Source organism: Aquarana catesbeiana, linkage group LG13 (assembly GCF_042186555.1).
Source record: "Aquarana catesbeiana isolate 2022-GZ linkage group LG13, ASM4218655v1, whole genome shotgun sequence".
Classification (NCBI taxonomy): domain Eukaryota; kingdom Metazoa; phylum Chordata; class Amphibia; order Anura; family Ranidae; genus Aquarana; species Aquarana catesbeiana.
Window position 1 is genome coordinate 67087813 of NC_133336.1, and position 26524 is coordinate 67114336.

Consider the following 26524-nt stretch of genomic DNA (forward strand, 5'->3'; position numbering starts at 1 on the left):
CTATTTGGCAGTGTACACCATGTGGTGGGTCACCAGTTTAACAACAAATAGGTCTAAGTGGAGGAGTGTTTAATGATTTACAACTATGCCTGGCTTCTACAAAAGAATTATGTATATTGCGGCTGTGGAGGAAAATTGCTAGTGCCATGTCAGTGTTGCATTGTTGCTGACTCCTAACGTTTTGGAGCTGGCTTGAGGTTGGTCCAGACCAGTGTTCTTACATACATTGGACAATCTCTTGAGAATACATTGCCTGCATACTCACAGGCTAAGGAACCCGTGTTTCCAGAATGCCAGATTACTAGCAAGAAAGCAATTTTAGGCAGACGGAGGGCTGATGCACTACAGCTATGCCTAGATAAAAACCAATAGCCCTATTCAGATAGGCCAAGTTAGACAATTAAATTCAGTGTTCAGTAGCCTACAATTATGGCTTCATGTGATAGAATTCCAAATGGCTATGCACGCAATGCATATAATGTTATTCTAATTTGATGTTACCCAAGCACAGCTTAAATCATCTGCATCTGTGGCTACATTTATTTGGAAATGTGAGACTGACAAGTTCCCCAGATCCCCTCTTCTGTGTAATCTGATGCGATGGTTGGACATACACGCCAATTCCTTCCCTTTGACCGTGAAAACACAAGGGGCAATCGTCTTGTGTTTTCTTATTTTTTCCTTTTGTAATTGGGAAAAAGAAGCCATTCGGTAAATAAAGGACAATATATGGAAACAGAATATAAACAAAAAAGTCAGTTCTACTACCCATACATCACATAGAAAGCAGAGATCCCAGGTGCTCGATCCACAGTCGCTGGCTGAGTAGGTAAATGAGGAAAAGATGATCCGCACTCCGGTGATTGCTCTTAAGAAGTATAATATTTATTGACAAGCCACAGTGACCAAATGCAAATAAGAACAGTTGTTCTTACAATGTAATGGCTGGAGTTGCAAAGGCATTTGGTGCACATGAAGTGGATTTATGCCTTCATGGCTATTGGGGAATATATTTAAAGCTGAATTCCAGGAATTCAGCTTCTTTGCAAAAAGAGAAGGAACTAAACCCTCCAATCCCTTTCAGCCAAGGAAGTTGCCATCTTGGCCTCTGCTTGCTCTGTAACTGCCATGGTGGTGCTGCACATGTGATCAGTTATGACTCCAGCCATTTGGTGGTTTGACAGTTTGGTTAAAAGCACATACAAGATGTGACAGTTAGCCTTCAAAAGCACATACAAAATGTGACAGTTAGCATTCCCAGCATGCCAGAAATTTAACTATTTTTTAAACCGTTAAAGTGGAACTAAACCCATCAATCTAAGTCCAGCAAGGTGCATGACACCTCCTGGGCTTAGCCCTCTAATTTATATCTGGCAGCTTCATAGTACTATCGCTGTAGTTCCAGGAGCCCAACACTGATCCTTCTTAGCTCTGCATCTTAAAACAGGAAAGTTGCTGTAGATGCTATGCCTGCCCTTACCCTACTCTTGAACACATTCACAAAATATAAAGGCTTCCAAGAATGGGCAGCAGAGGGGAGGGGTGGGCATAGCTGCTCTGTGTGCCTTTCTCCACTCTCACAGCCCCGATTGTCTTGAGTGTAATAAACCTACCAGATATAAATAATAGAGATAAGCCCAGGAGATGTCATGCAGCTCCTTGGACTTAACTCATGGTGCGAGTTCACTTTTTTACAAAAAAGAAGGATGCATTCTTGGAATTCGACTTTGAAAGTTTTTGTGCCTAGGATTTAGCTTTCAGTAAAAATTACTAGGGATGCAACAATACCATTTTTTTTTTTAGACCGAGTACAAGTAACAATACTTTTTCTCAAGTACTCGCCGATACCCATTACCAAGAACTATTTTTAGTGACATAAATGTGGTCCAGTTTCGACAGCGGGATTTCAGCCCCCTCTGGTGCAAATTTGTTCAGTGGTTCAGGTGCAATTTGTCAAACTGTATGACAATGGAAATCGCACCTGAACCGCAAAATCGTACCGGACTCTTTTTAAAAATGCTCTGTGTGAATCGGATGTGGTTCAAAATACATCCAATTCACATATATGTAAAAGGTATCGGTTTTAGTATCTGAGCATTTGCACAAATACATGTGCAAATACCTTTAGGATCAGCACAGATACCGAAATTGGTGCAACACTAATAATTACTCTGGCGTTACCTGGAAATCAGTGTAGATTATACCATATTATAGTAAAATTAAACCATGGCCAGTTTTTAGCACTAGTATTTCTTTTTTTTTTTTTTTAATTTTTATTAAAAGGTTTTTCAGAGAAAAAAGGAATACAAACTTGGAACATAGCAAACATTCAGCACTACAATTTAACAGCACCAGTGTACAATGCAGCTCCTGGACCAAATAAAAGAAAATGTCAGCGATCCTTCCAGAGAAAAATCATAGCAAGGAAAAAAAGGGGTACACACAATACATTTGTTATATGCAAAACAATATCCCCCTGCTGTACTAGGAGAAATTATAGGTGCCCATCCAGGCTTACACACGCCTCACTGCTCGCCACATATGAAAACCATCAACCAAGAATCAGTTAATCTGATGCTGTTGAGCTATTTTCTATCCAACCACCCCGCACCTTTTTAAACTTATCAGTTATCCCTCTATTGAGATAGGTGACTTCATACATTGGTAGAGCCTTATTAATCAATGCCTTCCAGGCCATAATGGTAGGGGGCGACGGTTTCTTCCACGAGAAGATAATCACTTTGCAGGCATAGTACAAGAGAGAGGTGAGCAAAGTACAGATCACATTTTTGGGTGCCAATGTGTCCACCAAGCCCAGACAGACAGACTTCTATAGATGGTGTAATGGTGATCATAATGACCGACCTAACACAGTCTAGCACCCCCACCCAGAACTGCCGGATGTGTGGGCAAAGCCAAAAGATGTGCAAAAAATCTGCCCCAGGTGCATCACACCTCCAACAGTTTGACAGGTGCGCAGGGAAAATCCTTGTTAGTTTAGCAGGGGTGTAGTAAATCCTATGAAGGAACTTGACATGTATAAAGTGATCATGCCCTGACACCAGTCAGGCAAACGTAGTGCCAGATATATCATCCCAATCATCATTGTCAAGCTGCAGGAAATCCGACATCAATGCAGCACAACAGGATGCTAGAACCTTTGTAGTATCTATGAATAATTCCTTGTAGATAGCAGACAAGGCTTTAGGTAGGTCTTTATCCATGAGCAGTGATTCCAGGTCTGAATCCAAAAACAATCTGCGCTGTCCCCACAATTCAGTGAAATTATGTGACCAAAAAAAAAAAAAAATTTTATGTGTATATTAGTGAAAAGTGCTGCAACCAAAAAAAACTTGAATATCTAGTTCTAGTAAGTGTAACATATACAGTGTTACAGTGATTCCAGGTCGCCAGCCCGCACATCCAGAGTGGAGGACCCAAATTGGGCAGAAAAAGCATGTCTGAACTGGAGAAAACGAAACAGGTGCGAGCTGGGGAGCTAGTATTTACTTATGAGCACATCAAATGTTAAAACCCCATTCCCAACCACCGCACCCACTGTTTTTATCCCATATCTGGTCCAGATGATTGGATCTGGATTTGCAAAAAAGTTAGAGAAGCTTGGATTACGTCACAGAGTAGTATAGGGTGACACCCCTCCACCCTGAAGTTCAGCCCTTCTAGTCAAGTCTCACATTCTGACGTCTAAGCGCATTTTGTGACTTACCCCAATTCACCTTAAGACTGGAAAACCAGGAGAAGGTGTCCAGAATGGATAGAGCTGAGGTCAACGACCTGTCATGATCCCCCAGGAAAAGTACCATATCATCAGCGTATAACGCTGTTTTTCCTCTAATACACCCACCTGTATTCCCTTCACCCCAGAGGACACACGCAGGGCTTTAACTAAGGGCTCTATAGGCAAGGCATATAGACTAGGAGATAAACGGCCAGCCCTGGCGTGTCCCCCTAGATACCAGGAAAAAAATTCAATACCATCCCATTAAGTCTGACTGCCGCAACTGGGGGTGATATAGCAGTGCGCTCCATTTACAGAATAAAGGGCCAAACCCTAACCGCCATAATACTTCCTGCATGTAGCTCCAATCCACAAAATCAAAAGCCTTCTCTAAATCCAAAAAGACGTATATTCCCCCTTTGGTAATCTCAGGGCCAAGCTATAAATGAGTACCCTTCTCAAGTTGATATCAGTGGCCTTGCCCAGCATGAACCCCGTTTGGTCCTCAAACACTAAATGGGAAAAAAGGGGAAGGATAGATATGGCGCTGCTCTTATTAAGAGGTAATTTGCAACCTCAAAATACTTGAGGGGTGTGTATACCATGGGTGCATATAGTGCAAAAAGTGAAAAAAAGTACAAAAAATAAGAAATGTAAAGGATATCCTACTGTGTAAACTTCCCGATTGCTTATTTATAATGCATACTGTTAGAAGCTATGTGCATTCAAACAAAAATAAAATGAGAAATAAAAATGAAAAAACAAATAGAAAAGCGCTGACTTTTCCTGTGTGAAATCCACAATCCTGTGCAAAATCTGCAATTCAAAGTAACATTTCTGTGCCAAAAAAATACAACATATATGACTGGTGTATAGTATTGCTGTGAAACTGGGCTCAGAAACATGCATATACCGTCCTTAAACCCTGGTGTATAAAAAAAGTCCAATAATAAAGTGACAATGTGCTCCTTCAAATTGTTCTGTGTTTCTTAGAAAACCGTGCCACATAAGAAAACGCACTCACCGCTATTATTTACCCCACAAGGAGGTATTTCACTTTCACAGTATGAGCCACCGTGCAGCCCGTGGAGTAGGAAAACGTCCTGTATCCTCCAAGTGCCTCCTTGTCTGTGATGCAAGTGATCTCCTTCCTGTTAACCTCTTAAATGTTGCCCACATGTAGAGAGGAAAGAAACTCCATATAGTGTGATACCGTACAAATTTCCAAATATTTATTAGTAATACTGATGGGTACTCACATTTAATAAAAAATTATTGAAGCGGAAAAATGTTTAAAATCAGGAAGCCGGAGCGATCTGCGCTTCACGGCTCGAAACCGGAAGTGGTGCAATAACGCTATTAGTCCCGCCAAACACACTAAATGGGATATAACTGGCATGAGTCTGTTGGCCAGCATTTAAGAGGCGCAATGCAAGGGGTCCTTGTCTGCCTTGGTTATAAGCGCAATATGTGCTTCATACAGTGAAGGATGCAGCTGGCCCGACTGTAAACATTCCCGATAAAGGGTCAACAGACGCAGTGAGATAATCTCTATATGTTGCATGTACCACTCAGCCGGCAGCCCACCTGGTGCAGGTGCCTTACGGTTTGGAAAAGAGCATACCGCTGCAGCAAGTTCCTTCGGCCCGAAAGGGGCAGCACTAGTATTACCTTGACCAAAAATTGGTAGATGTATTGTCTGCACTATATTCCCCTGAAAAACAGAGGTTATAGTTATGTCCATAAACTAACTTTTGACTCCCACTGGCTTATGTGTAGGGCAGAAAAGTAAGCAGAAGCCGCACCAAATATATTCACATTCTTGTTTTTTTATATTGTTTAGCTTTTATTTGTCTAGCCACCAACAGACATTTGTAGGTACATTTGGCGACATTATTAGATGGGAAGGTAATGTAGAAGCTGCTTAGCAGGACTGGATTTAGAGGTAATGCAGAGCAGCATTGGCGTGATTCTCTGTTGACGAGTATCATTTAGCCTGATCTTCCTCTTCCAGCTCGAAGAACTGCAACATTAATGTTAAAAAACGGCCTTGGATACCTAGCAGGATCTTGTATTTGTGCCCTAGGAAGTCCTTCATGGTTGTGCCTGAAACTGCTACAGTTCACAGTTTCTCACGCTAACCCCTGGGAATAAAGCCAGCCAGATTTGTTCTGGTGATGGGACAGTACCAAGTATAATAATTGGCTACTATAAAGGGTAAAAAACTGGTTTGTCTCTCTTCTGCAAGAAATAATCCCTCAAGTAGGCACCAAGTCTTTACGGCACTTTGAATATCTACTAGCGTGCATGCGCCAAAACAAAAAAAGCATGGGCATGTTCTTTATGCGTAAAGAATAATGACAAGCCTGCTTAAAGTAGTATTAAACCCAAAAGCAAACATTATATTATATTGCAGCTTACCATAGAAGCAGTGGCTGCATTTATTTTCTTAGAAGTACTGGCTGCATATATTTTCTTTTTTAGGCTCTCTTTCTCTTATATTCACCTGGTGATAAAGCCAGTAAGTCTCACTTTCTTTTCCAATAATTTGTATTGCAATTTCCACAAAGGTACAAAAACCAACTGGCACATAGAAAACAAATGTTGTACGTTGGTTACACCATAGAGAAGTAAGGCATTTAAAAAAAAAAAAAAAAAAAAAAAAAAAAAGCTACCCAGCAGATGCATCAGTCAAAGGTGTGACAAACCATTTAAATACTGGCAGGGGTTCTTACAAATTATCAGCTTTTATATAAACCCTTTATCTTAAAAACAGTTTGCTATAACTGCTTATAAAAAGTATCTACCCCCCCCAACTAAAAATGCTGCTGTTCAAAGGCGCCCCCTCTGCTACTTCACCCAGAGTGGGGGCACTAATACAGAAGGTGTGTTACTGGGCATATCACCAGGTGAAAACAGAGGGGAAAAAAGGCCAAGAAAAGAAAACTGATGCAGCCACCACATCTGATGAAATGGAAAGCTGCAATATATTACATTTTTGTTTTGGTGTTTAATAATAATTTAGTAATACAACCTAATGTCTAAAGTCCACTTTTGCTTTAACTGTAAAATGTTGATGTTTGATCAGGATGTTTCTTTAAAGAGGACCAAGCAGATGACAAAGGACTAATCAGCAGTATTGTCTGGGGGTACCCAGTAGCTGATCGTTTCAAAATGACATACCATGCTCTGTACCACATTGTGGAGGTGGCCATCTTGTTAGAGGTTCAGGTCATTGCTTCTTCATGTAATAGATCACCTTTGACTAGCAATCTAATTATTCGTGGGGTAGTGAAAAAAGCAAAAAAAAAAGGCAGAATAAGCAGAGAAAAGCACAGAGATCCTTAGAATGCAGGAAGTAGAAATAAGGGGGTTCTTGTACTACAGGTCCTCAGGTACAGCTTTCTCACCATCAACCCTTAACTGGAACAGTGAGCAGTAGTGACATAATCCAACTTCAAATCTGTGAGACTAGCAGAGGCAGCAAAATCTTGGATATCATATTTTGCAAATATTTAGCTAGGAGGCTACAGAAAGGGAGTGCCTAATGTCATCAAATGTCAAGAAATACACAGCCATTTTCCAGGAGGAAATCAAGGCCAAAAAAAGATTAGCTTTTTCTGAGTACTGCTTGGGTACAGTTAACACTTCTAGATGTTAGACATAGCAAATCTTAGCTTTCGGAGTTCAGGTCTATTTAAAATTATGGCACGTTAAAGTATTCTACTAAACCCCCCCCCCAGTTAAATGAACACAGGCAATGGTTTTTAGGTCACGCGTTGTTTTGTGCTGTTAAAATAAAAGCTGAAATATTTTGTGAGTTATGTAACCGTCACCCATGCTCCAAGGTCTTCAAAATCAGTATTGACAGATAACAAGCTTGCAAGATACTGTGTCCCAGCTGCTGCAGACCCCTCTCCCCATGATGCTCAGCCAGCAAGAGGCGACTCCATAACGGCTGGATGCTCGTCCATCTCTCGTGTGTACACATCACAAAACAGCCTCCATTAATCTACATGTTGCATTAGCTTGACATCAAACATCACTTTTGGCCGAACATCAGAGGATGAACGAGGAAAGAGTAACAGAGCAATGAATGATAAACTTATCTGCTATGGTTTTAATATAATACAGGATTATGTACGGAGATCAAACGACGTTACATTTTACACTGGCCAGAGCACACAGCTATAATATCAGAGTAATTCAGGAATAAAAACAACAAACCATTGATCAGACTTTTTTTTGTCTGCCTAATCTCAGCTAGGCAGCGGCCTATTTGCATATTCCATTCTCATGACACATTCTCCCTAGTGGTGCTTATGACCTTGTTGGTGCCTCTACTTGACTAATTATTTAGTCAATCACCAGAGGCCAAGATTGTTTTGTTTGACCAGTCACAAAACATGCAAAATTAGGTTATGATCCATCAGTCTTGCAGAGGATTTTACTACACAATTATGCAAAGAATTTACTGAGAAACATGATGTGACAGCACTATTTCCCCATTTGCTTCCATGAATACAAAATACACTAGAGAGAAATCTCTAGAACGGTGTCTTCTAGGACACCAAGATCCTGAGGGTTGGCATGATGCAATAACTCCAACTTTAAATATTTTCCGGAAAGGTATTGAAAGCAAAATATTTAATGCAGATGTAAACCCTAATGGAACAACTTTACTAAAGTATGGTGTATCATAATCAACTGCCATTTTGAAAATAAACGATTTGATTTCACCTTAGTTACATGTAAGAACTGCTGATCTCCTGCAGCCTCTTTTGTTAACAGAAGCTTTCAACATCAATTATTTCTGCACACCATATCTCAGAGCTGGTTTATTGATGGTGACAACAGTGGGTCATGCCTGTATTTCAAACATGCAATAGAACGACAACCCAGAAGAATGACTGGAACATAGGAACAAAGTATTATCATGCTGTAAAAGGAAATACCTGCACAAGGACCTTCATATCAAGATGGCCAGATATTATTTAATAAAAGCAGATTTCAATACATTGGAAATGACTAAGATATTACAGTTTATATATTTTAATTATTGGGTTTACATACAGGTGCATCTCAAAAAAATGTAAATATCATCAAAACGTTAATTTCAGTAATTCAATTCCAAAAGTGAAACTCATATTATATAAATAAATTACACGCAGAGTGATATATTTCAAGCATTTCTTTCTTTTAATTTTGAGGAGTATGGCTTACAGCTAGTGAAAACCCAAAATTCAGTATCTTGGAAAATTAGAAAAAGTTTAATATTGTAGACTCATGGTGTCACACATCTAATCAGCTAATTAACGCAAAACATCTGTAAAGGTTTTCTGAGCCTTTAAATGGTCTATCAGTCTGGTTCAGTAGGTTACATAATCATGGGGAAGACTGCTGGCTTGGTAGTTGTCCAGAAGACAGTAACTGACACCCTCCACAAGAAGGGCAAGTCACAAAAGGTCATTGCTAAAGAAGCTGGCTGTTCACTTTTACAGAGTGCTGTATCCAATCATATTAATGGAGAGTTGAGTGTAAGGAAAAAAGTGTGGTAGAAAAAAAAAAAAAGTGCACAAGCAACAGGGATAGCCGCAGCCTTGAGAGCATTGTGAAGCAAAAGGCCTTTCAAGAATTTAGGGGAGATTCACAAGGAGTAGACTACGGCTGGTGTCAGTGCTTCAAAACCCACCACACACAGAGGTATCCAGGGCATGTGCTACAACTGTCGCATTGCTTGCATCAAGCCACTCCTGAACCAGAGAAGTCTGAAGCTTCTTACCTGGGCTGAGGAGAAAAAAGACTGGACTGTTGCTCAGTGGCCCAAAGCCCTCTTTTCGGATGAAAGTACATTTTTCATTTCATTTGGGAATTAAGGTCCCAGAGTCTGGAGGAAGAGTGGAGAGGCACAGAATCCACGTTGCATGAGGTCCAGTGTGAAGTTTCCACAGTCAGTTATGATTTGGGGAGCCATGTCATCTGCTGGTGTTGGTCCACTGTGTTTTATCAAGTCCAAAGTTAGCACAGCACTCTACCAGGAAATTCTAGAGCACTAAATGCTTCACTCTGCTGACCAGCTTTATGGAGATGCGGATTTCATTTTCCAGCAGGACTTGGCACCTGCCTACACTGCCAAAAGTACCAATACCTGTTTTAATATTCATGGTATCACTGTGCTTAATTGGCCAGCAAACTCGACTGACCTAAACCCCATAGAGAATCTGTGGGGTATTGTCAAGAGGAAGATGAGAGACACCAGACCCAACAATGCAGACGAGCTGAAAGCCACTATCAAAGCAACCTAGGCTTCCATAACACCTCTGCAGTTCCACAGGCTGATTTACTGCATCAATGCGGTGTGGCATGCAGGCGATCATACAAAAGGAGCCCTGACCAAGTATTGAGTGCATACTTTTCAGTAAGCCAACATTTCTATAATCAAAATCCTTTTTTTTTATTGGTCTTATGTAATATTCACATTTTCTGACACATTTTCTGAGGTACTGATTTTTGGGTTTTCATTAGCTGTAAGCCATAATCATTTTTAAACTGATAAGAATAGATACTACACTTGATTTTAGCCAAAAGGCCGAGAAGCGATATGAGTCTATATAATATATGAGTTTCACTTTTTGAATTAAATTACTGAAAAAAATTAACTTTTTGATGATAATCTAATTTTTTGAGATGCACCTGTATATTTCAACAGGAAATTTACCACCAGAGCAGGATAAGGAATGTATAGTAGGTACATTGAACTGTGAGAGAAGTAGGTAAATTCCATCAATGTGTATGTTCTTGTCAGAGCGGCTTTGTAACCAGATTCTTCCCAATCTCCATTAGATGCTGTTATTCAGAAATCACTAGAGTAATGTGACGTTTTATGCAAAGAAGAGGACGAGTCGGCACTATAGTGATTCATACACAGTAGGAGTGTTATAGTGCACCTAAAACTGCTACTCATAAACGTGTAGGTACATTAGTTACAATTACTGGCATCCTCCAAGTATGCCTTCCATTCATATCACTGAACCCGCAACCAATGAAATTCCATGTATAAATGGACATCAGCCAATTCCCAACAGCCCTTATAATTCTTAAGATAAACTGCTCCTAAGAGAAGCATGGGAGTTGTCATTAGCTGTCTTTGGCACCAATACATACGTATTACATTTATTTTCTGTACTTGTTCCAGGTCAGAGGCTCAAAGCCAAAGCATCAGCCTGACAAGCTGTGAACTAACATTCTTGAGAGGAGAAGTCATCAATGGCAACCTATACAATTCTCACCTGACAGGTGGACTTTAAGGGCATCAAGATGGAGATCTCTACTAACTGTGATCCTCTTGCAGTGGTTCTTGTGTATCCTACTTGCTTTTAGTCATAAACACTGTTGCAATGCTACCTCTGATGGTTTCTCTTTTAGCTCCAATGAAAAGCAGTCTTTCCGACACACTAAGCATTTCTGTACTGTAGTAACTTTGAGATCATTAATGTTCTAATCAGCAATCCACAGAACCTTCACTGGAATATAAAATTATAGTCTTACCGAGATGCCAATTCCTCTTGCTTCCAGATCAGTTGTCTCCTAAAACAGCCGCTAGAAATTAATGGATTACCATACAAAATGGTACAAAACTCTCCGCTGCCCGTTTTGTCATTGGTACTACCGCCCTCATTCTACCTGCCTGCCAGACAGGAGTTCAGTCAACCGTACTATGGAAAAGCTATTCAAGGGGCAAATTGGACTTTTCAGGGGACTGCATAGCTGCAAGGAAGGGAAATCTATCGCTGGGTCAGGGAAATATTTAAAAGCCAGCCGACCTATAGCTCACCCTACTTTCAATGGAACACAGCATTAACAATAAATGAGCCACCATCTATTATTTAAAGGTAATGTTACAGTCTTCCATTAAAACATTTTAGGATAAACTAGAAAGTGATAGCCTGAGGAATACCCAATTTCCCTTACATCATCTGACAATGAACGTTTGTCTGTTTCAATTGTTCTATATTATTTATTCAGTGGGTTTATTTTTATTAGGCGGAATGTGATCGTCCGAATCTTTACAAAAGCTGAATGACCATTGCTGATGGCTCCATTAGAGGCAACAAGCGGATTATGTCTATGAGAAAGTGCTCCTTAAATAATGAATCTAGGCTCCTGTATTGTGGACTGGCATTATCAGTATTAAACCAAGAGAGGAAGTCAGGAAACATTGCCACGCTGAGCACCAAATGCAAAAGTTATTTTATCTGGCTAGCAATTAAAGAGCTATTTGAAAAAGGTACAGGATGCACAGCTATCATTTGCTCATTACATGCATCATTCTTGGAGGTTAGGGTAACATGGACATGGTAGTAATGGTGACTAAAGCGATCCTTCCGTTGACCCATGCAGGGCAGAGTAAAAGGGTCATTAACACCCCCTCCCCAACTCTATTCATTGAGTGCTTTAGTCCGCTGACACGTATGTCACTGTAGGACAGTAGTAATATAGGGGCTTGGTGGAAGGAACCGTAGTAGTAGTAGTAGGAGACCATAAATTTGATCCCCAAGTTTGTTGATGAAGAGGATTCTCTGTATATGACAGCTCTTGAAGAGTTCTACGCAGCAGTTGGTGGGACACGCAAGTATAAAATCTCCTGAAAAGGTAAATACATTCTTTAGCACTTTTCAATTATGCAACAGGGTTGCTTTACAGGAGCACTCATCTTTTCTTTCACTGGCCGAAAAGCTAAGGACTCACCAGCAAGGCAGTAGGGATGGGGTCACACTTTACTGGCTTAGGCAGCAAACAAAGCCTTAGGAGCAAGTGAGTGTTCTCTCTACTTTCCTGGTGATCCTGCTGCTGGCAAATTGTTGCCAGGAATCTGAACTCTAGTTTGACATGGTCCTTAGGGTTGATTTACAGGGAAGTTAAGGTTGAGGTTAGTGGGCGAGTGGCCTTCAAGTAGTTTTGGTGCTGTAAGCTGGCACTGAAAAAACTAACCTGGCTAAACTCTCATATTAGACGTAGATAATGCAACTCTTATAAAATGGAGTAAAGCTGTTGTACAATATCGTGTCTGATATTTAAATTCAGACTGTAATACTGTTCATAGCAGACAGAAAAGTAGATCTGTACTGACTATATCGGCCTTAATCCCTGGTGTCTTAATTGACAGTTCATCCAGCTAAGAGTCACTTAAGTTCAGGTGTCCCCACTTCACTGGCCAAGGATCACTCATGATAGTATGCTGACCAGATCAGAATTTTGCATAGTCAAATACGCAGATCACTCATTACACACGGACATCTGGCTGAAGCTGCTAACAGCTGAGAGCAAAGTCCATTAAGTGTTAATTGGAAAGGATCTTCTCAGTTTCCAGCAATTTAATATTTATTAGCCATCACAGAGCAAAAAACTAAATGTTATGGTCATCTAGATCAATAATGATGAATGACCCTCTGGAGAAAGCTAGCTTTTCCTAATATTGCACTTTTGTGGCCTAATGCTGGTGATCACCATTAAATATCTGATCATTTACTAATCAATAGCTCAATACTATATTACTGCTTATATTTAAGCATTCAATTTTGAGTAGGAGACTTTGATTGGTATGTGTTGTACCAAATGCACAGATAATTCAAAATATTAAAGTGATAATACAAGGGACCTTAATAGTAAACTTGCTTAAGGGTTTATGCACAGAGCCATATGAGCAGTGTACAGTGTAATTCAGGCACAATTCTCTGCCCAAAATTCACAAGTGCAGTGTACAGCCTGCTGTCAGCAGACTCCAAATCAATACACTGCGACTGTGCGCCACTATATGCACACATCTGAATTAGTAGAGTACCGAAATTTTGGTCGCCGTAAAATATCGGCCGAAAACCTTGTAGTCGGCATGCGGCCGAAAGATGAAAAGGTGCAGATAATGACAACAAAAAGGGGGCAGGGTCTGCCCCGAGTGTCGCACATTGCGGGTGTGTCATCCGTCCTCCTCCCCTCCTTCTCCACCTCCTCTCCTTGTCACACAGAGCGGCAATCTCCCTGTGTCACAAAGTTGAATTGTCCAGGTGGCCGCAGTAACAATGTCCCGTCTCCTGTGATAGACGGCAATGTGATCCAATACCGGGACAATGAATCAGTGTGACGTATCACAGAAAGCGGGACATTGTTACTGCGGCCGCCCAGCCCAGGAAATTCAAATCCAGCTCCGCGACACAGAGGGAGATCGTCACTCTGATCCGGGCACCGGAGAGGCTGCAACCGACAGGCACCGGAGAGGCTGCATCCGACAGGCACCGGAGAGGCTGCATCCGACAGGCACCGGAGAGGCTGCATCCGACAGGCACCGGAGAGGCTGCATTGATCTCTTGCATCATGTCTACAGTCTGTGACCATCTCCTGTATCGTGTCTGCTAGAGGTGCACCGAATGGAAATTTTGCTAATACGATTAGCAGGGTGTTTAAGTAAGTTATTGCAGTCATGATACGAGAGATGGTCAGAGACTGGGGACATGATACAAGAGATGGTCAGAGACTGAGGACGTGATACAAGAGATGGTCAGAGACTGCAGACTGCATATTTCTTGAGCTTTTCTTGCACTAAAGGTGCCAACAAAAAATTCATATCAATTTAAATTGATGATATTAATAAAAAGTCGAATATAATACATTTATATATAAAAATTTATATTTTTTAAAAACTGTCATTTTCGTTTTTTGGCTAAGTGCATCCTGCATTTTCGGCTTCGGTACCAAAATTGCTATTCGGTGCACCCCTAATCTGAATGCTTCTTGCACATAGAAAATGCAGACATTCTGTGTTCAGGGCAGTGCATGCAGCCCTGTACATGCATGTGTGTATACTGGTGTACAGCCGCAGCATATTTCAGCCTGTCATTAATTTTGACAGGCTGCTGACAGTGGGCAGCACCCTGCACCTGTGACTCCCGGGAAAGAGAGGGAATTACACTCCAATGTATGCTCTACTGCAGCTGTGTGTATGAACCCTAAGACTGGGCTCACACTGATGCAGGTTTCTCTTTGCATTGCTTCCTTTGAATGAAATAGCTGCGAGTCCCCCTGCTTTCCTATTTCAAACTTACCATGCTAGACATAGAAGCATAGCCTTACCAGTGTGGTCAGTTTTTTGAGAGCACAGCCTGTTAGTCCTCCAATGACCAAGACTTACACTGACATGCCCCACTGCACAGCCATTCACTGGGAAGACTGTACTGCAGTTTCTCTCCCTATGTTGACACGCTCCCTGCAAAGCAGTCGCTCAACAGAGGTCATGTGATCACTTATAAAAAATAGTTAAAAAAACACAACTATATCTCTACACACACACAAATGTTTTGCCTTCCATTTCTATTTTAAACTGAATGTGTTATTTTACAAGGTGAGGGTTTGCATATACTTTAAGATGTACCAAAAATCTGGATTATGTTAAACGTTTTACCACTTTTTTTAAGCTTGCTTGGCTCTAGTGGTCATGTTGTCTTTTTGTGTAAGTGCAGCATACTTTTCTTTTTAGTATTGGAATGAAGAGGTCTACAAGGAATGTTTATGGAGATGCATATTAAACCTTTCTATACTATGCAGGAAGTGAATTTTATATGGATTTTGCTTGTACTTTGATCTTATGAAAGCGTATCCACAGCCATTTTTTTTTTCAGTATTTTTTTGTATAGTAGGGCAGGGTTAGGACCTTTATTTTTTTTTTGTGTGTGTAGTTTGTCCTCCAGTTGCAGTGTTAATAACCTACCAGACTGATTGAAATTCACTGACACGACACCCAAAATTTACTGGCACAGCCACGTTTTTACTGGCATTACTAAAAGTTACAAAATTTGTTTAGGCTCGGGTCACGCAGGCAGTGCAAATTCATGCGATTTCACAGTGCAATGTGTTTTGACAGGTGCAAATATAATGTGATTTCTGAGGAGACTGGGCATAGCTAAACATTAAATTCGCACCGCACCCGCACTAAACTCACACAGGACCCTTTTTTTAAATCGATCAAAATCGCACCGCATCGATGTGAACGGCTTTCATAGAAAGCAATGTATTTTCAGGTGACATGTGAATCTGTGAATTTTGGATCGCATTAGATTTGCATCAGTGTGAACTGGGCCTTAAAGTGGAACTTCCACTCATCAGATTCCTCCCCCCCTCCGGTGACACAGTTGGCACCTTTCAGGGGGGAGGGGGGTACAGATACCTGTATATTACAGGTATCTGTACCCACTTCCGGCATAGATAGCCGCAGAATCTGCGGTTATTTACGCCACTTCCTGCTCCCTCCCCGCTGCCTGCTGGGAAACACACGGGTCCCAGAGGCAGCAGGGACCATCCGTATTGCGCTGCGCGACTCGCGCATGCGCAGTAGGGAACCGGGAAGTGAAGCCGCACGGCTTCACTTCCTGATTCCCTTACCGAAGATGGAGGCGGCAGCACCCGAGGACGGAGAGACGCTTCGGCCTCGGGTGCCGACATCGCGGGGCCCTGGACAGGTAAGTGTCCATGTTTTAAAAGTCAGCAGCTGCAGTATTTGTAGCTGCTGACTTTTAAAAAAAAATTTTTCGGCGGCGCTCCGCTTTAAGGCCTGGTTCACACCTATGCAGGTTGCATATTCCAGGTGCATTTTGCGTTTTTCAATATACATTTTTGATCCGTTGAAGTCTATGGAACAAAAAAACAGAAAAAAGTGACTGGCCCCTTCCATAAAATGCACAAATGTGAACATGACCCATAGGAAACCATGTTAAATGGACTGTAGTGTGCACTAAAAAATGCATAGGTGTGAACCAGGCCTTAGTGCAAATTTCAGTATTTAGGCTACAAACAAGTACAACATGCAATTAGCAATGTGGTTTAAGGTTGATATGAAGGCAAAAAAAATATTTATTTTTTCTTATTTTATTGTTGATATAGTAGTAAGTAGCTCAGGGACAGGACTCAGGAGGGCAAGAAATTAGAATGGGCAGGTACAACCACTTCAGTACATTACATTTTAAATATGTATTTTTAATTCATTTATAGGTCGATATTATAAATAAAGTTTTATATAAATCACATTGCTTTGGAACTATTTCTTCAACTTTTTGAATATCAATTATGTTTTTGCACGTGTTTATAGCACAAATGAAGGTGGGCCCCTGAAACCCCAAACGAGTTGGCTGTTTTATTGAATGCATTTGGCAATCTAAAGCTGGAGAAGAACTTCTGATCTTGTTCAGTTATTTTCACATTCTATAGCATTAACAAGGTCAGTATTGGAAGTTTTGGGCAGAAAGTAGATGAAGCATCATGTCGGAGAAAATCTTGTGAATAAGGAAGGCTGCTGGTTCAGGATCTGCCTATTGCATCCTGGCAAGTGTCCCCTGGCTAATTCACTGAGGGGAACTCACATAAGATAGGATTAATTGTGTGTACTGTGGGGCGATTGCTATGTACATTGTGGTGTACGCAACAAACTCCAAACTTTGTATGTTCTCCCTATGCTTGCATGGGTTTCCTCCGGTACTCCAGTTTTCTCCCATACCCCAAAGACATGCTGGTAGGTTGATTGGCCTTACTATGTGTGTATGCATGTGAGGAAGGGACCTTAGATTGTAAGCTCCTTGAGGGCAAGGACTGATGTGATTGTACAGTATGTAAAGTGCTACATAAACTGTAAACGCTATATAAATATCTGTAATAAAAACTTAAAAATCAAACCCATTCCGTACACTGCATAGTGTGTTAAATATGCTACGTCATTACACTCTAAAACACTTTGCGCAAAGTTACACACTCTATACCACCAAGTATGAGCGATTAAAAAAACGAAAGGCTGGGGGAAACGGGAGCATATGCCATAATGTGAAAAGTTTACTTGAACCCTATGACAGACTTGACTCCCAGTCTGCCTTCCTCCAGCAATCACAACTCTGCATTCACATCCATGCCATGTTCTCAGATGCTTCTTCCACATCAGACATCTTCCCTTCTTCAGTCATTGGGCAGCCACTTATGATGCAACTCGTGCACGTGTGTGCCGCCATTACATCATCCCAACACAGAGGGGCAGGGGGTGCACACACACACCAAAAGGGGAAAGAGTGTTTTAATAGAAGTAGTTAATTATATAAATCAATAAAACAAAAAAACAAAAAAAATCTCATTGAGAGCTGATGTCTTTGGTAGTTGCCAGGCTCACACAATCTTTTAATTCAACAATCTGTGATGTTAACGATGCTAAAAAGAAGCCATCGCCAGAAGCCATTAGTATATCTGCGGCAATACTTTCTGCAAGTGCGCAAGATGTCAATAAAGGATGCAACCTGCTACCTTGTACAGCAACAATTTCCTCCCTCGGGATTTACTGGAAGACCAGAACAAAACTCACTCCACCCTAGTCTCTTGATACTGTATTGTATTGCGTGCTATGGAAACAAGTGCTGTGACGACAAAGGGTTCTCCTGTTTTCATGATGTGCCATGAGAAAAGAAACTCCCATGGTAATCACACACCTTTTACTATATGTCCGTACTTATAAAAAAAAAAAAAAAAAAAAAGGAAGACACAAATAAGTGTGAATCAATTGAAACTGGGAAATTCAGATCTGGGTGAAAAATGACTACAGAAATCAGCTGGTGGCCAATCTTGTTTTGAGGCCAACAGACAGGGGGAGATTTACTAAAAACAGGAGCACTCAGAAGCTGATTGGCTACCATGAACAGCTACACCAGATTCTAATTTCAGCTTATTCGATTAATCTTTGACAATAAAACCTGGAAGCTGATTGGTTTCTGTGCAGAGCTGCAACAGATTTTGCACTCTCCAGTTTTAGTAAGGCCCCTTTCACACGGGGTGTCCGATCAAGTCCACCTGTCAGTTTTTTAGGCTGACCTGATTGGACACTCCATTCACCTCTATGAAGCGGCGGATGTCAGCGGTGACATGTCCTGCTGACACCCACTGCTATCCGATCCTCTCTGCCAAAACCACATGGATGGAGATCCTTTTTTTTCCATCCGCCTGGTGGATGGGACCGGATGAAAAACAGACAAGCGGTACGTTTTTATGTGATCTCCCCATAGAGGTGTAATGGAAATTTGTAAGTTTTGTATATAATTGTATTCTATTTTGTATGTATTGCACATTGCCCTCACTGTGCAGTGTGCACACAGCACTAATAATGTTTTCAGTAAATGTTTACATTCTTTCGAGTCCTGATTAGAATTAGCCTGCCTATGTAACGCCCCTTGTTACCATAAACGTACAATTGTAATATTAATGTGATACCTACGTAATCATGTGCATAAAAACCTTCAATTGCGTCATAATAAAGCAGAACAGTTATTTGGAAAGATACTGAGCGTATCTTTTGTGTCTGTTCCCTACTGCAGTAGTTATTATTAATTTGGAACCACTAATCAATATGAGGATAGGAGTTGCCTATCATCAATTTAACCGAGTCAGAGGAGAGCGGGGATCTGTGCATCTAAGCGGAGACGGACCTGTCATCCGCCTGCTCAGCGGAGCGATCCCCTGCTGAGCAAGTGAGGCGCCCGTGTGAAAGGGGCCTAAGGCAACCACACACTTTCAAGGGACCAAAAGACTTGTGTTCCGAGTTGCAAATGAATAAAATAAAAATAGTGCTGAGAATGTAAGGCTACATTTACAAGGTGGCGCAACAGTGCCAGTAGATTCTTGCTGATATTCTGTCGAAATAGCAAACTTGTCAAAATTTTCAGCTACACCACTTCCGATGACACTCCAGAAGATTTTGACGAATTGGCTCTACTGTACATGCGTGTACACCCAACAGAATAACAGAAACCCCCCTGACAGCTGTTGGAGAACTTGACGAAGGTTAGTGACGTAGCTTGCGCATGTGCAATTGGTAGATCCGAGAAAAACTCGCAGAGTTCTCCAACAGCTGCCGGGAGTTAGTTATTCTTCCGGGTGTACACGCGCACATGGCCAGCAGAGCCAACTAGTTGAGATCTACAACTATGTCACTTCCAGTGACACTCCAGCAGCAGATTTCGACGAGTTGGCTATTATGACAGAACAGTACTAAACTATGCCTGCACATTCTTTGTGCAACAAGCAGAAGCCGTCATTGGCAGCTATCAGATCTCTGTACAAATCAATGGCCAACGATGCCGCTGTTTGCATGTAATGGGTGTCTGGGGAGCTAAGCGTGTTCTGTTACCTCTGTTGTGTCTGCTGCAGATTAACTTCTATAATCCCTACACTTTATTTGCTGTATGGACCATCGTGGTCACAGTGCTATTGTTTAAATGAACATGGTTCTTTTCTATAAAAGTCCATATCTCAAATTTAAACATCAAGAGCACCTAGTCCAAAAACATGTGGAGAGTAGATGATATGAGATTAAGGTCTCCAGCAAAGCACACAAGAAAGTAAGGGAGAATTTTATCTTACACATATCTCTCCAGGCTTCATGCACACTGGGCTTAAATAAACATCTGTTCTCTTGGCAGTAAAAAGCGCTCACACAGAGCATTTTTTTGTACAAAGTTTAGACGAGTTTAGGAGAGTTTTATGTTTTTTTCTGCCAGTAAGCTCCAATCAGAAACGTGAACCATAAGGGTTTTTTCCTGCCTCTAAACATTGAGCTCAAAATATGCCTGTAATCATTCTAATGTGCATGGACACATAGGATAACATTGAGCTGCTTCTACAGGCATAACACAAAACTCCTGTAGAAGCAGTGATTTCTAAGCCGGTGTGCATAGAGCCAAAGATTGTAGGGAACACCTATATGAGGTTCTTCTTAGGGAAGCAAAGGAATTTCCCTTCACTATTTGTCCTTAAAGTGGTGGTAAACCCTCCCCTAGTGACTTAACTATAGGTAAGCCTAGAATAAAAGCTTACCTATAGGTGGCGAAAATATCTCCTAAACATGCGCCGTTTAGGAGATATTTCACTTGTAGTGCACCGATGATGTAATCGGCACATGCGCTGTGAAGAAACGGACCTCCGTTGCCTTTCTTCCCCCAGCGTGTGCCGTTAACTAGCTCCGGCCAGTCACAGAGCCGGAGTCCGAGGCCCCCCGAAGGAAGAGGGGCGAAGATGGATGCAGCCTGCACAGGGGACAGCAATGGATTCGTTTGCAGGCAAGTGTCACATAATGGGTTGTATGCGATGCATACTAGCCCATTATGCTTTTCATTTGCAGGCTTTGCAGGGAGCAAAAGAGGAAGTAAAACCCATCAGGGTTTACTTCCTCTTTAAGCCCAGGTTCACAATGACTTGCCTGTTAGAAATCGTGCAAGTTCAACTGAACGCGCAAAATTTCAAACCAGCAATGCTGTTCAACTTCGGGGCCATTTGACAGACATCTGTGCGGGTTAATGCACAGAGGTCTATTCAAATTGCCCTTGAAGTTGCCAAAAGTAGTACAGAAACTATTTTGGGAATCGGTGCGGTGTCGCACGGACTTGGACGGTGCTATTGCCAGCAATATCGGCCGATTTGACATGTCAAATCCCATGCCAAATCGGCCCAACGTGAACGTGGGCTTAGGCCCCATGTACACTGCTGCTGCTAAACGCACGCTCAAAGGCAGTTGGACGCTTTTTTCAACTGCCCCTGAATTCATTCAATGTTATCTTATGTGACCGTGTACACAGTTTTGTTTACAGTCGTTTTTAGGCAGTTGCGTTTAACAGCCCTTCTTTGAAGGCAAAAAAAAATGGAGTTCAGACGCCGAAGATTTCCACGTTTTAGACGCCGAACGCGGTACTGGGGTTTAGCCGTGTTTTCGTTTATAAGCGTTTTTAAAAGGTACCCAATTTTTTAAACATCAAAAAACACTAAAAAATGATGGAAAACGATCAGAAAACATAAAAAAAAAAAAAAGTTTAAAAACTGGTAATTATTTGCAATGATTCATAGACCATATATAGCCCTTGATCCAATACACCACTAGAAATGTTGTTTTACAAAGTATAATTGTAATTTGACCCATATGTTGTTAGATATGAAAAAGATGACCCCACCATTGAGCCTGACCACCGACGTGATCAAACATAGTTTCATGAAATTTGATGGTCACCAACAGACGTTCCTCTGGTGGCACACTCTTCCTCATGTTCGTGTCCAAGCATGTCAGACTGGGCCGAACTTTTTCTAGTAGAATGTCAAATGAGGCAATGGACATGTGTGTAAAATTTAAAAAATGATCGGGGTAGGTATGCAGCTGTACGTACATGTTGGTAAAATATCCTACTGACATGCGCTGCGCGATCAATGGAAGGGTCCAGTAGCGACGAACTCTGGTCCTCGCACGCAATTTTCAGCGCCATTCTAGCCTCATCAAGAACAACGTCAGGAGTATTTACTCACATATGCTCATTATGGGATCCATTGTAAAAAAAAAAAAAAGCACAGAAATGGGGACAAATACAAGTACACTGCTGCTGCTACTCACTCTGGTCTCACAAAATGGCTGAAATAGTTAAATAAAACCTTTTTTTGAGCTTGTGGAGGGTCTTATGATATTATCCTTAGTAAATGCTTCTAGACGCAAACGCGGCTAAATGCAGCATGCAAACGCGGCTAAATGGGCGTTTTTAAACGCCGGTTTCAAGCTTTCAAAAAATATGTTCAGAGGACTTTGCCTCAGCGTCCCGTGTACATGGAGCCTAAGACACAGTATGAGAGAGATTTCCATCCCCACCCCCTTATTCATGTTCTGGTGACAACTCAAAATTTTGGACAAAGAGTAGATGGCTCTCCCCTGCAAGAACACAGACAGACAAGAAAAAAACGTAGAGGTTTTAATTCATCAACACTTTCCCAAATGTAATTAAAACGTTTTTTGCTTTAGATACACTCTACATATACCTTTAGTGAGGTTGAATAAATAAAGCTGCTATTCATGGCACTACAAAGCAAACCCGAATGTACCCTTAGATGTACAGTATGTAGTTGCATCACAGGAGCCATTTAACTTGCGCAATCAATTATGTCAAAGAGTCATATTGGCCTCCCTGCCTTGCTATTGAGCAATATCCTAAATTCAAACCTTGCCTTACTCTTGGGTCAATGAAGCCCTTAATCCACCCCCTTTATTTTTGCTCAGTGAGTGATTAAATATACATACTGTGGGGGGGTTAGGTGGCACCCATGGATCTCATCCATATGGTTTGAGGGGCCCTGGGATGATTGGTATGAACTGGCTTTTCAGTTTTCTCCAGGATAGGCAAATTCTGATATAGGTGCTTGACCCCAGAAGCTTTGTAGGGTATTGAGTGGGATAAAGCCTCCAGCCATGGGTCCAGAATTTGCTGACATCCAGTTTCTCGATTGTGCTGGTGTGCACAGCCCTTTTAGTATAGGGGTTGACTATACTTCCCAGGACTCTGTGTGGCCTCAGGAGAGCAAAAAGTGTGTACACACTAGAGGGGTGCATGTCTGTGTACTGACAAGGCTGATGCCAGTGAGTTTAGGTCAGTGTGGAAACAGAAATACTTGAGTGGATCTAGACAACCAGGAGGCTGAAAAGGTTTGTAATATGGCATGATGCTGACCTGAAACCCTGATAGAAAGGAACATTTTAATTTTTTTCTTAAATTTATGGGCAGAAAGCCTTTAAAAACGGAACTGGATTGGTTCCCTGGAATACCCTAACCTTGAGCTAAACTCCCACAATACACACACACATACAATATAAACATACACTTCCCAGCAAAATCTATATACACTCACCGGCCACTTTATTAGATATACCGGTTCAATTGCTTGGTAACACAAATTGCTAATCAGCCAATCATATGGCAGAAACTCAATGCATTTAAGCATCTAGACATGGTGAAGATGACTTGCTGAAGTTCAAACCGAGCATCGGAATGGGGAAGAAAGGGGATTTAAAAGTGACTTTGAATGTGGCATAGTTGTTGGTGCCAGACGGGCTGGTCTGAATTATTCAAAAACTTCAAATTTACTGGGATTTTCATACACAACCATGGAGGGTTAACAGAGAATGGTCCAAAAAAGAGAAAATATTCAGTGGGCGGCAGTTGTGTGGATGAATGCTCTGTTGATGTCAGAGGACAATGGGCAGATTAGTTTGAGATGATAGAAGTGCAACAGTAACTCAAATAACCACTTGTTACAACCAAGGTATGCATAATACCATCTCTGAATGCACAACACATCGAACCTTGAAGTAGATGCGCTACAGCAGCAGAAGACCACCAGGGTGCCACTCCTGTCAGCTAAAACAGGAAACTGAGGTTACAATTCGCACAGACTCACCAAAATCGGACAATAGAAGATGGGAAAAGTGTTGCCTGGTCTGATGAGTTTTGATTTCGGCAGTGACATTCAGATGGTAGGGTAAGAATTTGGTGTAAACAACATGAAAGCATGGATCCATCCTGCCTTGTATCAGTGGTTCAGGCTGGTGGTGGTGTAATGGTGTGGGGGATATTTTTTCGGCACACTTTGGGCCCCTTAGTTTTGTTGCTGACCATGTCCATCCCTTTATGACTACAGTGAACCTTCTGATGGCTCCTTCCAGAAGAATAATGCACCATGTCACAAAGCTCAAATCATCTCACCACTGGTTTCTTGAACATGACAATGAGGTCTCTGTACTCCAATGTATGTGCTACATACAGTCACATCCAAGCTACTGCCATATTTTCCAAAGAATCTATCCACATCATACTGGAAAAAATAAAAAAGGAAAGCCGATTTTGCTGCTACAGGCAACAGAACCAGTTCTCTCATCAAACACGATGAAAAGCAGCAATTAACAAAAATCTCTCCGATTGCATACAATGTCTGCTTTATTTTAATGGTCGGACCTCTCGCTGGGTGTAAAACACTCCTGACTGAATTAAAAAAAAAAAAAAAATTCTCCCCTTAACCATGATTTATTGAAAGAGAGGTGTCGGTTGCTAGGTTCTCTCTTCCTCTCCTCTCTGGTTTATTGTTAATCCCTCGAGACAATCTGAGTGATTGCAAAAGGCTGATGTGAGTAATGAGTTTTCCTCGGTTAAGACTCTAATTAATTTGGCGTGGGGACTTGTTGAAATCTTCATACAAGTAACAAACGTTTACTTCACTCATGCGGCGTTACGAGACATATCTACTATTATTACCATGGTAACAGACTTCCTGCCCAGAGCCAGGCCCACAAATGCCGAGCCTCACTCATCATTTCAGCATGTATAATAGAGCTCGCCATTACCCACAATGCCTTGAGTTATACGGTCTAGGCCAGTTATGGACAGTATGTGGCTCTGCAGATTTATAGAAAAAAAAGTTCCAGAGATTGGGATGTATAGTTCTTCATCTAAAAGCTTGATGCATGTCCGTGGAATCCCTAAAGCATGTAGCGCATCATTTTAATCAGTATTTAAGGAACAGGTCTATAGGCGAAAAACAATATGCTCTTTTATTAACCCAAAAAGGAGTGTCAGGTCTCAAGTTTAAAGCTCTTGTTTTGGGCCAGTTGCACCTAAAACAAGGCCATTTCAGTTCTGGCTGGACACTGGTGGACCCATGCACCGCTTCACTTGCTGGTAGGCTCCCTGTTGAGATTTGTCTCAAGTAGATTGCGTCTCTGGTGCACATGAAGGTGTCCCTCACTCGCAAATGGATTCCCCAGTTATTTGTATATACTACAATAAGCAAAATCCTTTTATAGAGGAGGGATACATCATCTGACTTCATAACAGCTATAGTCATCAAGCATAGCTTGGAATGCTGGTAAAGGAGACCTTGTCACTGATTCCCTAAGCCATAATAAAGCTGGCCATAAAACGGATCAATTTTGTTTTTCCTGCAACCACAGGCTGCAGGAAAGAAAACTGCTCTGCTGATGGGGGAACAGAGCCTTTTTCTTCTCCTGTGGAACCAGAAAGGGGGGGGGGGCAGGGGAAGTCATCCCCATCAGGGAGAACACAGTGATTACCGCTAGCGGCTATAATGGCTGCCAGCAGTAATTGCATGTAAAATGCAATGGGCTAATTGTTTCCAAGTTGATCGATTAACTTGGGTACATTCAGCTTGTCCATACATGGTTCGAATCTCAGCTGTTCCCTGCTGAGCTAGCTGCGTTTCGAACCGTCTATTGCCAGCTTAAGTCTTCATGTGATTCAGTTTGCAGCAACTATGCATTGCAAATGTAGAATTAGCCTTGTGTAGGGTCAACATCTTTATGTAATTAAGAACATATAAAAACTTTAAGACAAAAGTACAGTATTGTACCCTTCTTCACCATCCTGAGAACCAATAAAGTTATGTATTACGGACCTCATGTGCTCTTATATCATGACCTGATAACCACGACATATTCCAAACCATAGTCTGGTTTATATCATTCACAGAGCTTCTATCTACCCATGGTTAGTCAATGCGAAGTAGTATCCCACAGAGATGAATGGACTATCCCTAGAGACTGGAGGCCCTCAGAAGATGAAATCTGCAATATTTCTGTAGCCAATTTGAAGCCAGTACTGCAAAAGATATAAATAAAGCGGTGGCTTGGGGTAAGACGTGGTGCAGAGATCACAGTACATGAGCATCTGGCCTGGTCTGTAATATTTCCAGTAATGTTGCTCATTAAGCACCTAAAACCTGCATGCAAACATGTTGCGTATGAGTGTTGTGGTGTGTTGCTACTTTCTAAATAGTACCCGAACGTACACTTACAAAAAAAAAAAAAAAAAAAAAAGAAAAAGAAAAAGTTGCCCAAAATGAGTGCAGGTATAATTTTTTATATGTTCAGGTCCCATTCACAAGTAAGGGGCTGCCTTCACG

At 41.5% G+C, this 26524-nt stretch overlaps 1 protein-coding gene and 1 pseudogene across 5 annotated transcripts in view; both read right to left on the reverse strand.

The window, feature by feature from the left end:
* The window catches only part of DAAM1 (dishevelled associated activator of morphogenesis 1), a 295359-nt gene that overhangs the window by 169126 nt on the left and 99709 nt on the right, over positions 1-26524 (reverse strand). The window lies entirely within an intron of this gene.
* LOC141120736 (U2 spliceosomal RNA) lies at positions 10249-10340 on the reverse strand (annotated as a pseudogene).